The sequence below is a fragment of the Gouania willdenowi genome, unplaced genomic scaffold, assembly GCF_900634775.1.
Source record: "Gouania willdenowi unplaced genomic scaffold, fGouWil2.1 scaffold_120_arrow_ctg1, whole genome shotgun sequence".
NCBI classification, from domain to species: Eukaryota; Metazoa; Chordata; class Actinopteri; order Blenniiformes; family Gobiesocidae; genus Gouania; species Gouania willdenowi.
In genome coordinates this window covers 353,108-371,462 of record NW_021144868.1, presented here as the reverse complement: position 1 = coordinate 371,462, position 18,355 = coordinate 353,108, and the positions used below count along the sequence as shown (strand labels likewise).

The 18,355-nt window shown below is 45.1% G+C and overlaps 1 pseudogene; it reads right to left on the bottom strand.

The window, feature by feature from the left end:
- Nucleotides 1-288: 288 nt before the first annotated feature.
- On the bottom strand, nt 289-16,903 carry LOC114458503 (atrial natriuretic peptide receptor 1-like; annotated as a pseudogene).
- Nucleotides 16,904-18,355: the final 1,452 nt, after the last annotated feature.

The window sequence follows — 18,355 nt, the reverse complement described above, 5'->3', positions numbered from 1 at the left end:
CTATTAGTGAGTACTGTAAGAGTATCAGTGAATAAGAGTATTAGTGAGTACTGTAAGAGTATTAGTGAGTATTGTAAGAGTATTAGTGAGTATTGTAAGAGTATCAGTGAGTACTGTAAGAGTATCAGTGAATAAGAGTATTAGTGAGTATTGTAAGAGTATCAGTGAGTAAGAGTATTAGTGAGTAAGAGTATCAGTGAGTATTGTAAGAGTATCAGTGAGTAAGAGTATTAGTGAGTACTGTAAGAGTATTAGTACTTCAAAGACACTGCAGTAAAACACAAAGCAGAGCGTTTTGATGCTTTTATAAAACATGAAACATACAAATATAACAATGACTCATTATTCATTCATTAACACAAGTCAGCATCCAGTTTGTCTCTGATAAAGTCTCTGGTCCTCAAGAGGTCCGGGTCCTCGGGAGTCCTGGTCTTCAGAGGTCCTTGGGGGTCCTGGTCCTCAGAGGTCCTAGTCCTCGGGAGTCCTGGTCCTCGGAGGTCCTCGGGAGTCCTGGTCCTCGGGAGTCCTGGTCTTCAGAGGTCCTGGTCCTCGGGAGTCCTGGTCCTCGGAGGTGCTTGGGGGTCCTGGTCCTCGGAAGTCCTGGTCTTCAGAGGTCCTTGTCCTCAGAGGTCCTTGTCCTCAGAGGTCCTGGTCCTCAGAGGTCCTGGTCCTCGGGAATCCTGGTCTTTAGGGTTCCTGGTCCTCGGAGGTCCTTGGGGGTCCTGGTCCTCAGAGGTCCTGGTCCTTAGGGGTCCTGGTCCTCAGGGTGCTCTCCCAGTAACCAGTAGGTCCTCATGTGTCCTTTCCCTTTCACCTGGATGTCTCCTCTGGGCTGGAGCTGGAACCTCCTGAACTCCTGCAGAACCTCACGGGTCGCCTCCGACACGTGGATCCTCAAAGCTGTGACATTAGAGAAATATCTGTAGTTCCTGGTTTGTCAGTTGTTCCTTGTCTGTCAGTAGTTCCTGGTCTGCTAGTAGTTCCTAGTCTGTCAGTAGTCCCTGGTCCGTCAGTAGTCCCTGGTCCGTCAGTAGTCCCTGGTCCGTCAGTAGTCCCTGGTCCATCTGTAGTCCCTGGTCCGTCTGTAGTCCCTGGTCCGTCTGTAGTTCCTGGTTTGTCAGTTGTTCCTGGTTTGTCAGTTGTTCCTTGTCTGTCAGTAGTTCCTGGTCTGCTAGTAGTTCCTAGTCTGTCAGTAGTCTCTGGTCCGTCTGTAGTCCCTGGTCTGTCTGTAGTCCCTGCTTCATCTGTAGTTCCCGGTCCGTCTGTAGTTCCCGGTCTGTCAGTAGTTCCTGGTTCGTCTGTAGTTCTTGGTCCGTCTGTAGTTCCTGGTTTGTCAGTTGTTCCTTGTCTGTCAGTAGTTCCTGGTCTGCTAGTAGTTCCTAGTCTGTCAGTAGTCCCTGGTCCGTCAGTAGTCCCTGGTCCGTCTGTAGTCCCTGGTCCGTCTGTAGTCCCTGGTCCGTCTGTAGTTCCTGGTCCGTCTGTAGTTCCTGGTTTGTCAGTTGTTCCTGGTTTGTCAGTTGTTCCTTGTCTGTCAGTAGTTCCTGGTCTGCTAGTAGTTCCTAGTCTGTCAGTAGTCCCTGGTCCGTCTGTAGTCCCTGGTCCGTCTGTAGTCCCTGCTTCATCTGTAGTTCCCGGTCCGTCTGTAGTTCCCGGTCTGTCAGTAGTTCCTTGTCCGTCAGTAGTTCCTGGTTCGTCTGTAGTTCTTGGTCCGTCTGTAGTTCCTGGTTTGTCAGTTGTTCCTTGTCTGTCAGTAGTTCCTGGTCTGCTAGTAGTTCCTAGTCTGTCAGTAGTCCCTGGTCCGTCAGTAGTCCCTGGTCCGTCTGTAGTCCCTGGTCCGTCTGTAGTCCCTGGTCCGTCTGTAGTTCCTGGTTTGTCAGTTGTTCCTGGTTTGTCAGTTGTTCCTTGTCTGTCAGTAGTTCCTGGTCTGCTAGTAGTTCCTAGTCTGTCAGTAGTCCCTGGTCCGTCTGTAGTCCCTGGTCCGTCTGTAGTCCCTGCTTCATCTGTAGTCCCCGGTCCGTCTGTAGTTCCTGGTCTGTCAGTAGTTCCTTGTCCGTCAGTAGTTCCTGGTTCATCTGTAGTTCTTGGTCCGTCTGTAGTTCCTGGTTTGTCAGTTGTTCCTGGTTTGTCAGTTGTTCCTAGTCTGTCAGTAGTCCCTGGTCCGTCAGTAGTCCCTGGTCCGTCTGTAGTCCCTGGTCCGTCTGTAGTCCCTGGTCCGTCTGTAGTCCCTGGTCCGTCTGTAGTCCCTGGTTTGTCAGTTGTTCCTGGTTTGTCAGTTGTTCCTTGTCTGTCAGTAGTTCCTGGTCTGCTAGTAGTTCCTAGTCTGTCAGTAGTCCCTGGTCCGTCTGTAGTCCCTGGTCCGTCTGTAGTCCCTGCTTCATCTGTAGTCCCCGGTCCGTCTGTAGTTCCTGGTCTGTCAGTAGTTCCTTGTCCGTCAGTAGTTCCTGGTTCATCTGTAGTTCTTGGTCCGTCTGTAGTTCCTGGTTTGTCAGTTGTTCCTGGTTTGTCAGTTGTTCCTGGTCTGTCAGTAGTTCCTGGTCTGCTAGTAGTTCCTAGTCTGTCAGTAGTCCCTGGTCCGTCAGTAGTCCCTGGTCTGTCAGTAGTCCCTGGTCCGTCTGTAGTCCCTGGTCCGTCTGTAGTCCCTGCTTCATCTGTAGTTCCCGGTCCGTCTGTAGTTCCTGGTCTGTCAGTAGTTCCTTGTCCGTCAGTAGTTCCTGGTTCATCTGTAGTTCTTGGTCCGTCTGTAGTTCCTGGTCTGTCAGTAGTTCTTACCTTCTCCAGTGGACTCCATGCGTGAGGCTGTGTTCACAGTGTCTCCAAACAAACAGTAACGAGGCATCTTCAACCCGACAACTCCAGCACACACAGGACCTACACAACAGTAACACACAACAGTGACACACACTGTATTGAACATGTTGTGTAGTTGTATATGTTATAGTGTGTGGTTTTGTAGTTGTGTGTTGCTGTGGTACCACTGTGGTGTGTTATTATCTATAGTTATGTATAGTTGTGTATTAGTTGTGTGGAGGTGTGTATTAGTTGTGTTACTACTGTTGTGTGTTATCTATAGTTATGTATCAGTTGTGTGATAGTTGTGTATAGTTGTGTACAGTTGTATGTTAGTTGTATATAGTTGTGTATAATTGTGTATAGTTGTGTATCATTTGTGTGATAGTTGTGTATTAGTTGCGTATCAGTTGTGTGTTAGTTGTGTATAGTTGTGTATTAGTTGTGTACAGTTGTGTGTTAGTTGTGCATCAGTTGTGTATAATTGTGTATAGTTGTGTAAAGTTGTGTATCATTTGTGTGATGTTGTGTACAGTTGTGTATTAGTTGTGTATCAGTTGTGTGCGTGATAGTTGTGTATAGTATATACACACAATTGTACACAACTATACACAACTAACATTGTGTACAATTGTGTATAGTTGTGTGTTAGTTGTGTACAGCTGTGTATAGTTGTGTGTTAGTTGTGTTACCGCTGTGAATGCCAATGCGTAGCCGCAGCTGCTGGTCGTCACGGTGACGGATCCTAAAGGTTCTGATGGATTCTAACAGAGCTAAAGCCATTCGAGCCACTTCTCGGGCGTGAAGGTTCCCGTTCCTCACAGGAAGTCCTGAGACCACCATGTAGGCGTCACCGATGGTCTCCACCTATAGAATTACAACCAGAACCAGGATCAGACCCAGACCCTGAACCAGGACCTGAACCTTCAGCTTGTCCCATTACTTTGTAGACGTCAAAGTTATCGATGATGTCATCAAAGCAGGTGTAGAGGTCGTTCAGCAAGGTCACCACCTGCAGGAGGAACACAAGTTCTACTGACTGAGGAGGATCTACTGACTCTGAGGAGCATCTGACCTGTAGGGGAGTGCTCTCTGCTGATAGGACGGTGAAACCAACGATGTCACTGAAGTAAATAGAAACAGAGTCGAAGGCTTCGGCTTGAACCGTCTGACCACGCTTTAACTGCTCTGCTACTGAACTGTATACACACAATACACACATTGATATACACACACTTTATACATACACAAACATTGTATATACACACTAATACACAAAGGTACTCAAGTATAGTTACTGTATCATTACTATATAATACAGTGAGTAGGGCTGGGACTTTATTGTGTTTATTGTGATTAACTAAATACAGGAAAAATAACTCAGTTAATCGCTTCTTTTTTCACTCCAAACAGCGTGGAACCTTTGTCACTGCACTCGTTCCTGGTAGACCCATATTATTGACGCACAGACCACAACACAAAAGACAGGAGAACCAGAGAAGTTGTCGCTGTGCTTCGTTGATGTTAATTTTAGTTTAAATAAAAACACTGGATGGAAAACTAGAGCCACGTTGTGTGAAAACTGTTAGAGAAAGAGGTGGTGGATCAGCCTCAGCTAGCACCCCAATGCTAAACATGTAGCAGCTAGCACCTCAATGCTAAACATGTAGCAGCTAGCACCTCAATGCTAAACATGTAGCAGCTAGCACCTCAATGCTAAACATGTAGCAGCTAGCACCTCAATGCTAAACATGTAGCAGCTAACACCTCAATGCTAAACATGTAGCAGCTAGCACCACAACGCTAAACATGTAGCAGCTAGCACCACAACGCTAAACATGTAGCAGCTATCACCTTAATGCTAAACATGTAGCACCTAGCACCCCAATGCTAAACATGTAGCAGCTAGCACCTCAATGCTAAACATGTAGCAGCTAGCACCTCGATGCTAAACATGTAGCAGCTAGCACCTTAATGCTAAACATGTAACAGCTAGCACCACAACGCTAAACATGTAGCAGTTAGCACCACAACGCTAAACATGTAGCAGCTATCACCTTAATGCTAAACATGTAGCAACTAGCACCTCAATGCTAAACATGTATCAGCTAGCACCTTAATGCTAAACATGTAGCAGCTAGCACCTCAATGATAAACAGTCGGTATAAATGACTTCATAAACACACAATAGATATTAATCTTTTGATCTGCCACAAAAATGTAATTCATTTAAATGAAAATACCTAAAGTTACGGGGTTTTCTCAGTTATTTTTAGATGGAATTAAAAGAAAGATTAATTAGAGTAATTAATTACAGAGCATAAATAATTAATTGCACACATTTTTTAATCTCTTGACAGTACTAACAGTTACAACAGAGTAGGACTACAATTACTGTATAATCACTATAGAGTATAGTTACTATAGAGTACAGTTACTATAGAGTACAGTTACTATAGAGTATAGTTACTGTAGAGTATAGTAACTATAGAGTATAGTTACTGTAGAGTATAGTTACTGTAGAGTATAGTTACTATAGAGTATAGTTACTGTAGAGTATAGCTACTTTAGAGTATAGCTACTGTAGAGTATAGCTACTGTAGAGTATAGTTACTATAGAGTACAGTTACTGTAGAGTGTAGTTACTATAGAGTATAGTTACTGTAGAGTATAGCTACTTTAGAGTATAGTTACTATATAGTATAGTTACTGTATAGTTACTGTAGAGTACAGTTACTGTAGAGTACAGTTACTATAGAGTACAGTTACTATAGAGTACAGTTACTGTAGAGTATAGCTACTTTAGAGTATAGCTACTTTAGAGTATAGCTACTATAGAGTACAGTTACTATAGAGTACAGTTACTGTAGAGTATAGTTACTATAGAGTATAGTTACTGTAGAGTATAGCTACTTTAGAGTATAGCTACTTTAGAGTATAGCTACTGTAGAGTATAGCTACTGTAGAGTATAGCTACTATAGAGTACAGTTACTATAGAGTACAGTTACTGTAGAGTATAGTTACTATAGAGTATAGTTACTGTAGAGTATAGCTACTTTAGAGTATAGTTACTATATAGTATAGTTACTGTAGAGTATAGCTACTGTAGAGTATAGCTACTGTAGAGTACAGTTACTATAGAGTACAGTTACTGTAGAGTATAGTTACTGTAGAGTATAGTTACTGTAGAGTACAGTTACTGTAGAGTATAGTTACTGTAGAGTATAGTTACTGTAGAGTACAGTTACTGTAGAGTATAGTTACTGTAGAGTATAGTTACTGTAGAGTACAGTTACTGTAGAGTACAGTTACTGTAGAGTACAGTTACTGTAAAGTATAGTTACTATAGAGTATAGTTACTGTAGAGTACAGTTACTGTAGAGTACAGTTACTGTAGAGTATAGTTACTGTAGAGTATAGTTACTGTAGAGTATAGTTACTGTAGAGTATAGTTACTATAGAGTATAGTTACTGTGGTAATATCTGGTAGAGCAGAGTCTCAGCTTTTCGTTTCTCTTCATGATAAGCTTGTGTTCGTTCTTCTACTAAACCTTCCAGGTTGTTTGCATATTGTTCCATACGAGAGAGAAGGTTGTCCAGGATGTTGGAGCCATAGTCCCTGAGGACGGACATGTTACAGACGTGTTACAGACAGGTTACAGACATGTGACAGACATGTCACAGTCATGCACAGACATGTTACAGACATGTTAGTGGGGGGTGTGTCCAAAGGGGGCTCTCTCTGGACATGGCCCCGCCCTCACCTGTGGTTCCTCCTCAGCAGCACTTTGATGGTGCTAAAGTCGGGTCTGTCACTGGGTTCTTCACTCCAGCAGCGCTGCATCAAAGCCCCCAGGGCCTCACTGTGGCTGTGGAGGCATAGTGAGGGACGCAGGGGGGCGGAGCCTCCTCGTATTACCGCCTGGACAATCTCTGAGGACAAACACATCTCTGATTACCTCACAGACGCAAAGCTCCGCCCCCTCACATCCACACTCACCTTTAGGAGACAGAGAGTGAGCCTCCAGGTAGAAAACGCCTCTCAGCAGAGCCACTTCCTGTAGGATCACCCCAAAACTATACACGTCCCCCTTCTGGGTTCCTCGGGCGGGGGGACAGGAAGTCCTCAGCAGCTCTGGAGACGTCCACAGTTTCCCTGTCAGAGACACCAGGAGTTTTTGGTTCTGTTGGTGGTTCTGGAGCTACGTTTAGAACTTAGTTTAGAACTACAATTAGAACATAGTTCAGAGCTTACTTTAGTTTAGAACTCAGTTTAGAGCTTAGTGTGTGTAACATACGTGTGTAGTAGGCGTGTGTGTGTGTCTCCTCTAAACAGCTGTTGATCCTCAGACTCCACAGCCCATAGTCTGTGATCTTTAGGACAAAACGACTGTCGACGACACAGTTGGACGACTTCAGGTTGCCGTGGGAGATGATGACGCTGTTGTGAAGGAAAGACATTCCCTGGAACATACAGACAGACGGTCAGTGACCTGACAGAATCAGTCCACCAGGGGGCCACAAAGAGCATGTAACACATCTTATTAAGTTTATTCTACAGGTGGTTAGATATGCTAGCTAGTTAGCATCCTGTTAACAGACCCCGTCAGTCTGTATGTGTGACAGACATGTTAAGTTTAACGTCCTAGAAAAAGTTGTTTCCTTTCTGAGGCAGAGAGAAGGAAAGAGAAGAGGTTGCTATAGAAGCACATGTGGGCGTGGCCTCAGCTCAAACTGCCTTGACTTGCAGTGTGAGAACTGACTCCTCCCCTTTGCCCCGCCCTTACCTTGACAATGTCGTTGATGAGAGAAAATCTAAACATCCAGTCCAGTGTGATGCCATCACTCTCCATCAGGTCCTAAAACACAGACAGAGAGAGAGAGCGTCTGTGGGCGGAGCTGACCTCTGATTGGCTGATGGTGTCAAGTGTTCTGTACCTGAAGGCTTCCTCGAGGACAGTACTCTGTGATGATGCACATGTTGAGAGCGTCGATGCAGGCTCCGATGAAATGAGTCAGATGTTCATTCTGAACATCACGCATCTGCACAGACAGCCAATCAGAACCCTTCTACAGAGGCTGTCAGCCAATAGGAAGGCTTCTCCATCAGTGGGCGGGGCTTACGTGCTTTAGCTCAAACAAGACGTCCCTGGTGAGTTCCACGCGTTTCTTGTTGATGTGTTTAATTGCTGCCAGGTTTCCCTGCAGGTCATCAAATGACACAGTCACCAGTGTAGTCATTACACCTGTCCATTATCAACACACTGGCCCATGTGCACACACACCTTATAGTATCCAGTTTTAGTGTAGATCTGTAGATTTCCCCCCATGGTCAGCAGAGAGCCACAGGTCGATCCTTTCTGTGGTTGGCATGGAAACAGAAAGGGGGGGGGGGGGCGTCCCCACAAACGATCATGTCACACAGATGTTACACAAACTTTAGTAACCAAGGAAATGAACGAACACAGGCGTGTGTGTTGTGTGTGTTACACATTTGTGTGACAAATGTGCATTTTTTACACATGGTGTGTTCCTTGGTCTTCATGATGCTCTCTGTGCTTTAAACTGACCTCAGACCATCACAGAGCAGGTGTATTTATACAGAGACTTGATTAAACACAGGATTCATTCTATTTATCATCATTAGTCATTTAGCTCAACATTGGATCATTCAGAGATCCTCACTCAACTTTTGGAGAGAGTTTGCTGCACTGAAAATAAAGGGGATGAATAATTTTACACGCCCAATTTTTCAGTTTTTTATTTGTTAAAAATGTTTGAAATATCCAATAAATTTCGTTTCAGTTCATGATTGTGTCCCACTTGTTGTTGATTCTTCACAGAAAATTACAGTTTTATATCTTTATGTTTGAAGGATGAAATGTGGCAAAAGGTCAAAAAGTTCAAGGGGGGCGAAATACTTTCGAAAGGCTCTGTATATCTTACATCTACAGTATGTGTTACACCTGTGTGTGTTACACCTGTGTGTGTTACACCTGTGTGTGTTACACCTGTGTGTGTTACATCTGTGTGTGTTACACCTGTGTGTGTTACACCTGTGTGTGTTACATCTGTGTGTGTTACATCTGTGTGTGTGTTATATCTGTGTGTGTTACATCTGTGTGTTACACCTGTGTGTGTTACACCTGTGTGTGTTTACACCTGTGTGTGTTGCACCTGTGTGTGTTATATCTGTGTGTGTTACACCTGTGTGTGTTACATCTGTGTGTGTGTTATATCTGTGTGTGTTACATCTGTGTGTGTTACACCTGTGTGTTACACCTGTGTGTGTTACATCTGTGTGTGTGTGTTATATCTGTGTGTGTTACATCTGTGTGTGTTACATCTGTGTGTGTTACACCTGTGTGTTACAACCTGTGTGTGTTACATCTGTGGGTGTGTTATATCTGTGTGTGTTACACTCTGTGTGTGTTACACCTGTGTGTTACACCTGTGTGTGTTGCCCCTGTGTGTGTGTTATATCTGTGTGTGTGTTATATCTGTGTGTGTTACATCTGTGTGTGTTGCCACCTGTGTGTGTACATCTGTGTGTGTTACACCTGTGTGTTACACCTGTGTGTGTTGCACCTGTGTGTGTGTTATATCTGTGTGTGTGTTATATCTGTGTGTGTTACATCTGTGTGTGTTGCACCTGTGTGTGTTACATCTGTGTGTGTGTTATATCTGTGTGTGTTACATCTGTGTGTGTTGCACCTGTGTGTGTTACATCTGTGTGTGTTACACCTGTGTGTGTGTTATATCTGTGTGTGTTACATCTGTGTGTGTTACACCTGTGTGTGTTACATCTGTGTGTGTTACACCTGTGTGTGTTACACCTGTGTGTGTTACATCTGTGTGTGTGTTATATCTGTGTGTGTTACATCTGTGTGTGTTACACCTGTGTGTGTTACACCTGTGTGTTACACCTGTGTGTGTTACACCTGTGTGTGTTACACCTGTGTGTGTTACACCTGTGTGTGTTACATCTGTGTGTGTGTTATATCTGTGTGTGTTACATCTGTGTGTGTTACACCTGTGTGTTACACCTGTGTGTGTTACATCTGTGTGTGTGTTATATCTGTGTGTGTTACATCTGTGTGTGTTACATCTGTGTGTGTTACACCTGTGTGTTACACCTGTGTGTGTTACATCTGTGTGTGTGTTATATCTGTGTGTGTTACATCTGTGTGTGTTACACCTGTGTGTTACACCTGTGTGTGTTGCACCTGTGTGTGTGTTATATCTGTGTGTGTGTTATATCTGTGTGTGTTACATCTGTGTGTGTTGCACCTGTGTGTGTTACATCTGTGTGTGTTACACCTGTGTGTTACACCTGTGTGTGTTGCACCTGTGTGTGTGTTATATCTGTGTGTGTGTTATATCTGTGTGTGTTACATCTGTGTGTGTTGCACCTGTGTGTGTTACATCTGTGTGTGTTACACCCTGTGTGTTACACCTGTGTGTGTTGCACCTGTGTGTGTGTTATATCTGTGTGTGTGTTATATCTGTGTGTGTTACATCTGTGTGTGTTGCACCTGTGTGTGTTACATCTGTGTGTGTTACACCTGTGTGTTACACCTGTGTGTGTTGCACCTGTGTGTGTGTTATATCTGTGTGTGTGTTATATCTGTGTGTGTTACATCTGGTGTGTGTTGCACCTGTGTGTGTTACATCTGTGTGTGTTACACCTGTGTGTTACACCTGTGTGTGTTGCACCTGTGTGTGTGTTATATCTGGTGTGTGTTATATCTGTGTGGGTTACATCTGTGTGTGTTGCACCTGTGTGGGTTACATCTGTGTGTGTGTTATATCTGTGTGTGTTACATCTGTGTGTGTTGCACCTGTGTGTGTTACATCTGTGTGTGTTACACCTGTGTGTGTGTTATATCTGTGTGTGTTACATCTGTGTGTGTTGCACCTGTGTGTGTGTTATATCTGTGTGTGTTGCACCTGTGTGTGTTACATCTGTGTGTGTGTGTGTGTGTGTGTGTGTGTGTTACATCTGTGTGTGTGTGTTATATCTGTGTGTGTTACATCTGTGTGTGTTGCACCTGTGTGTGTTACATCTGTGTGTGTTGCACCTGTGTGTGTTACATCTGTGTGTGTTACACCTGTGTGTTACACCTGTGTGTGTTACATCTGTGTGTGTGTTATATCTGTGTGTGTTACATCTGTGTGTGTTACACGGTGTGTGTCAGTACCAGGGACATGGTGAGACGGCTGCAGCTCCTCTTCAGGACTTTGTCCATGTGACTCATCTGAATGTCGTCCCAGGAAACCCTCCACAGCTGAGCAGCCAGTTCACTCTCCAACTTTAACTTCCTGTCAGGAGCCAATTACAGAGCAGAGAGCTGTTAGCCGAGTGTGTGTGTGTGTGTGTGTGTGTGTGTGCTTGTGATGCTCACCGGTACATGAAAACAGTGACTGTAGCAATCAGAACAAAGAGGAAGCACATCACCATGGCAACCATTTGGCTCATGGTCAGAGTACCTGTGGGGACACAACAAGTAAGTATGTGTGTGTGCGTGTGTGTGTGTGTGTGTGTGTGTGTGTGTGTGTGTGTGTGTACGTGTGATGCAGGACGGGTCATCGTTCTTAAAGCCACACTCTGGTTTGTCGGTAGGTGGAGATCCTCCAGGCCACTGGAAGTCTAACCCACTCTGAAGGACCAGTTGCTTCACACTGCTGTCATACACACACACCACCTGCACACACACACACGCACACGCACACGCACACGCACACGCACACGCACACACACACACACACACACTGTGAGCACAGTGATGACATGATCAAGTGTGTGTGTGTCTGACCTGAAACTCTCCAGAATCCACATCCGTCATGTCCCACAGAGCAAAATCCACCTCACGGTCTCCTAACTCATCCATCAGGACCAGCCCCATCACACCTACACACACACACACACACACACACACACTAAAACAACATGTCATTAACATGAAGATGTAAACAAACAAAGTTAGCCTGGTGTCATGTGACACCAACAGCTGCTTCTCTACCTGTCGTTTCCATGGAAACATGATGTGAGCAACAGGATTTATTACTTTACAGTTTTTATTAGCTCAACCTGTGTGTGCGTGTGTGTGTGTGTGTGTGATGCTGATGATATCCAGCCTCTCTTTATTAGATTGAGGTGCTTTAATGCACAAAAACACTGCAGCCATTAGTCAGTGTGTGTCTGTGTGTTCTCCAGTGTGTATGTGTATGTGTGTGTGTGTGTCTGTCAGAGTCAAGCTTTCAATCATCTACAGATGTGTACAGCCCTCTTAATCTAATGACACACACACACACGCACACGTACACACGCACACGTACACACGCCACACACACACCACACACACACACACACACACACACACCACACACACACACACACACACACACACACACACACACACACACACACACACACACACACACACACACACACACACAGGTTGACACAATAATAACATTAGTGTGTGTGTGTGTGTGTGGCTGAGTCCTCCCTGTGTGCCACTATGTTGTTCTATGTTGTTGTCCCTGGTTCTGACTTCCTGTTCTGATGGTTGGTGGTTTGATTCCCACAGGTCGTGTTTCCCAACATATCCAGAGTTCCCATCGTTCCCAGTGTCTCACACCACACACACACACACACACAACACACACACACACACACACACACACACACACACACCACACACACACACACACACACACACACACACACACACACACACACAAACACACACACACACACACACACACACACACACACACACACACACACACACACACACACACACACACACACACACCACACACACACACACACACACACACAAACACACACACACACACACACACACACACAGCTGAAATTAATTAAACCAGAGGCTCCCTGCAGACGCTGTGCAGCGTGAGAAGAACACCGGGTCCCACAGACCTGACCCACTGCTGTTCCTGTTCAATGAGACCAGGACAAATGGACCCACCTGAGAAGGTCCGGTTCCGTCATTCCATCTGACTACCAGCCTCTGCTCTGGGCTCACACTGTCTCTGGTCCCTGGAAGTTCAGAGTCTCAAGTGAGAGCGTGAGAGAAGATGACGAGTCCATCATAGAAACCTCCTTCAATGATGTTGTACTTAAGGCAAAACAGAACCAGACCAAGTCAGATGTATGACCAGTCAGGTCTTAACCAGGAACTGGGTCGTACCACAGAGTCTGTGATGGTGAAGTTGACATTTCTTTGGGCTCTCTTTTCAGAGTTTCAACAAACTGCAAATACTGAAGAGTCTGAGGATGATTGTATGGTCAGCACCTGTCACACTCTGCACACACAGCACAATTACACATTAGAAACACACATACATTAGATACACACACACTGATAGTGACCCTGAAGGCGGAGCGTGCAGCGATGTCATCAGCGTCTCCCCGTAACCAGGGGCGAATGGGGGCGTCTCCCTCCATGTCGTCAGCGAACAGGTTGATGAAGAAGAAGACGAAGTCTCTGAGGTCCACCCCCTCCTTCAGGAACCCAACCATCATCATACGGAACAAGTCCCACGGACAGCACACGTACACCACTGAAACCAGCACAACCAGCACCGGTTACTTTAGTCTGGTCTGGTATGGGTTAGTTTAATCCACTTTGGTTTAATCTAGAGCTAGATTAACTCTGAGTTAGAGCTAGATTAACTCTAAATTAAAGATAGATTAACCCTGAGTTAGAGCTAGATTAACTCTAAATTAAAGATAGATTAACCCTGAGTTAGAGCTAGATTAACTCTAAATTAGAGTTCATCATGAAGCCTGTTAAAAGGAGCTCAAACGTCCAGTGAATGTTCACAGGTCAGACCATCAGAGACTGGTTTTATTAAAACCTGGTTCTAGTTAGTGGGTGTGGTTCCAGTTTAGTGGGTGTGGGTTTCTAGTTTAGTGGGTGTGATACTGGTTTAGTGGGTGTGGTACTAGTTTAGTGGGTGTGGCTACTGGTTTAGTGGGTGTGGTTCTAGTTTAGTGGGTGTGGTTCTAGTTTAGTGGGTGTGGCTCTAGTTTAGTGGGGGTGGTTCTAGTTTAGTGGGTGTGGGTTCTAGTTTAGTGGGTGTGATACTGGTTTAAGTGGGTGTGGTTTCTAGTTAGTGGGTGTGGTTCTAGTTTAGTGGGTGTGGTTCTAGTTTAGTGGGTGTGATACTGGTTTAGTGGGTGTGATACTGGTTTAGTGGGTGTGGTACTAGTTTAGTGAGTGTGGTTCTAGTTTAGTGGGTGTGGTTCTAGTTTAGTGGGTGTGATACTGGTTTAGTGGGTGTGGTTCTAGTTTAGTGGGTGTGATACTGGTTTAGTGGGTGTGGTTCTAGTTTAGTGGGTGTGGTTCTAGTTTAGTGGGTGTGGCTCTAGTTTAGTGGGTGTGGTTCTAGTTTAGTGGGTGTGGTTCTAGTTTAGTGGGTGTGATACTGGTTTAGTGGGTGTGGTACTGGTTTAGTAGGTGTGGTACTAGTTTAGTGAGTGTGGTTCTAGTTTAGTGGGCGTGATACTGGTTTAGTGGGTGTGGTTCTAGTTTAGTGGGTGTGGCTCTAGTTTAGTGGGTGTGGTTCTAGTTTAGTGGGTGTGATACTGGTTTAGTGGGTGTGATACTGGTTTAGTGGGTGTGGTACTAGTTTAGTGAGTGTGGTTCTAGTTTAGTGGGTGTGGTTTCTAGTTTAGTGGGCGTGATACTGGTTTAGTGGGTGTGATACTGGTTTAGTGGGTGTGGTACTAGTTTAGTGAGTGTGGTTCTAGTTTAGGTGGGTGGTGGTTCTAGTTAGGGGCGTGATACTGGTTTAGTGGGTGTGATACTGGTTTAGTGGGTGTGGTACTAGTTTAGTGAGTGTGGTACTGGTTTAGTGGGTGTGGCTCTAGTTTAGTGAGTGTGGTTCTAGTTTAGTGGGTGTGGTTCTAGTTTAGTGGGCGTGATACTGGTTTAGTGGGTGTGATACTGGTTTAGTGGGTGTGGTACTAGTTTAGTGAGTGTGGTTCTAGTTTAGTGGGTGTGGTTCTAGTTTTAGTGGGCGTGATATGGGTTTAGTGGGTGTGATACTGGTTTAGTGGGTGTGGTACTAGTTTAGTGAGTGTGGTTCTAGTTTAGTGGGTGTGGTTCTAGTTTAGTGGGCGTGATACTGGTTTAGTGGGTGTGATACTGGTTTAGTGGGTGTGGTACTAGTTTAGTGAGTGTGGTACTGGTTTAGTGGGTGTGGCTCTAGTTTAGTGAGTGTGGTTCTAGTTTAGTGGGTGTGAGTTCTAGTTTAGTGGGCGTGATACTGGTTTAGTGGGCGTGATATGGTTTAGTGGGTGTGGTACTAGTTTAGTGAGTGTGGTACTGGTTTAGTGGGTGTGGTTCTAGTTTAGTGGGTGTGGTTCTAGTTTAGTGGGTGTGGTTCTAGTTTAGTGGGTGTGATACTGGTTTAGTGGGTGTGGTACTAGTTTAGTGAGTGTGGTACTGGTTTAGTGGGTGTGGTTCTAGTTTCGTGGGTGTGGTACTGGTTTAGTGGGTGTGGTTCTAGTTTAGTGGGTGTGGTTCTAGTTTAGTGGGTGTGGTACTGGTTCTGACCGCGCCCGTTGTTCAGGACCTCCTGGACCAGAGCGGCCAGGTCATCGTCGTGGTGCAGCATGCGGTGGTAGGTGGAGACATTTTTCAAACTGAGGACCTTGAAAACCCCCTCCATGGCGAGGTAACACGGGCCGTCGTCGTTAGCGTCGTTGGTGTTGGTGTACATCAGGAAGGCGTTCTGACGCCAGCCGAACCGCTCCTGGACCCGCTCCACCACCTCACCCAGCTTCTTGTGGGTGGGGCCGGTGTTGGTGACGGCCGCATTCTCCACGAAGCCCCAGGCCCGGGCGCCGGCCGTCACCATGGGAACGCCCCTGCCGGGTGAAGCGGGCCACGGGCGATGACGAGTAGTCGCAGCCCGGCCCGAAGAAGGCCCAGGGCTCGTGGAACATCTTAAAGTCTACCGCCATCAGTGGCGCCATGGAGTCCGAGCAGAACCCATCCTGGTTTTCTGAGTTGCCGAACAGGAGGCGGAGCTTCAGGCGGGGCAGCAGCGAGGGGTCAGAGTTCACCTCCCGTACTGCACGGAACAGCGCCGGTGCCACCCGAGGCCACGCCCACGGATACTCCGTGTTGGTCTCAGGGAGGATCGCCGCCACCGGTACTTCCTGTCGCTCGTCTGATGCGTCTTCTGAGCGAGAGCAGGCAGCCAATTGGACAAGGAGCAGCAGGAAGGGGCGGAGCCACAGCATCATGATGGAGTGATTGTCCAGCCTGTCAAAATAAAAGCACAGTCTGGTCTGTCAAAATAAAAGCACAGTCCAGCCTGTCAAAATAAACACAGTCCACCTTGTCAAAATAAAAGCACAGTCCAGCCTGTCAAAATAAAAGCACAGTCCACCTTGTCAAAATAAAAGCACAGTCCAGCCTGTCAAAATAAAAGCACAGTCCACCTTGTCAAAATAAAAGCACAGTCCAGCCTGTCAAAATAAAAGCAATGTCCAGCCTGTCAAAATAAAAGCAATGTCCAGCCTGTCAAAATAAAAGCACGCACAATGAAATCAAAAACCAGGCGTGTGTCTGTCATTGTGTGTATATTGTGTGTGTGTGTGTGTGTGTGTTGGTGGTGTGTATAGTTTGTTGTGGTTCAGTAGTTTTTCTCTCACCTGCTGGTCCTGGAGAACAAACAGCTGATCCGGTTCCTGGTCCTGGTTCCGGGTTTCTACTCCCAGATCTGAACTGGTTCTGAAGAAAGGTGTCTCCGCGGGAAGAACCGGAGGCACGCGCGTCCCCGCTGCTGCGCGTTTCCTCTTCCCCCGGACACGCGCGCAGACGATCGGGAAGTGAGCGCGTGCACGACCCCGAGTGACCCTTTTAATTACAGAAGCGCGTGCACGATCAGGTCTGCTAAAACCAGTTCTTCAACCGCGACCAGGACCGTGTGTAGGTGAATGAACTGGTTGGTACTGGTCTGGGTTAGAGTGGGAGGGTCACACACACACACACACACACACACACACACACACACACACACACACACACACACACACACACACACACACACACACAGAGATTCTCTCTAAGTCTAGTATTTAATGAGTGTGTGCTGTACTATGACGCTGGCTATAACTTCTTACCGAAACGTCTTTTACAATCACAACTGAAGCTATGAAAAACCCTTAAGGGGTTAATTAATGAATTAAATGACTTCGTAATGACTTATAGAAATGTAATGGAGTATTAATGAGTATCCCACATAAAGTACCTCAGAGTAGTACTAAACAACACAGCAGCACTGTCCTCAAACGCACTCTTACTTTGAAAACCACAACTTCCTGTCACACAATAAGAAGAAGCAGTCGTTTTTTCTTTGTTTCTGTCTTCTAACATTTCATTTCTTGTTTTTTAATCAATTTTTAAAGTTTTCTTTGTCTTCTCGACCCTGAATAAGAAAAATGCTTCACATTTCAGTCTTAATTTGTTAGTTTTAAAATAATAATCAAACATACTGTTGTTTTTTCTGAAGCACTAACCTTATAGAAGCTGTTTGATCTTTTAAATCACTGCATTAAAACACTTGTTTTCCTCTAATCATGACAAGTTCTTTACAGAATGAATGTTCTAGATTACTGTTCTTATTTCAAACTGTTTTGCTACCACAGTCTGTATTCAAATCTTTAGAAAAATTAACTTCTACATTTATTTGGCAGAACAAAAGGCCAAGAGTGAGTTTTAAATATTCTGACGTCAGGAGGCCAAACATCAACATGTCAGTGGCAGGAAGATCATTATTATTATTACTTAAAACAATAAAGATGGAGTATTTAGGGGCGTACTCATACTGACCCCTCCCCCTTTTTCTGACACGGTAGAATAAACGTGATCACCAGCTCAACTCGGTTCCCACAGACAAACACGTCATCACGTTCATTTATGACATTACATCATCATTAAGCGACTCTGGGTTTGTTGTTGACAGTACATGCTGTTAATTTCATATCTTCTGTTGCTAGGGTAACTATGCATCCATATTTACCCAGACATGTGCTCTTTTCACGGCTGAGTTATATGAATGGACTGGGTTTCCCAGGGCCCCTGAACGCAACACGTTAATTTAAATAACTGTAACTCTGCTCATATTTGCTCTATCGGACAAATTCCATCAGTTTATGAAAGATAAGAAGTTGCTAATTTTACTCACATGTAACAGAAACATTAAAGATGCCGCTTTGTTTTGACGAAATCGACACGAGGAACATAGAAAGAACCAAGTGAGTGAGAAAGAGATTAAAACAGACCAAATATCAGTGATTTATTAAAAATAAAAACACTCTGATGATAAAAACCATCATGAATGGAGGATCAAATGTGTGTGTGTGTGTTTATCTTCATCACTTTCAGTTTTCCTTTTGATGAACATGACAATATCTAACTCTTCTTTAAGTCCATGCAGAGTGGCCACGCCCCTCCCTAGACATTAAAACCATGAGCTGATCTAGTTCCAGGTCTAGACTCATCACTTCTACAGACAGAA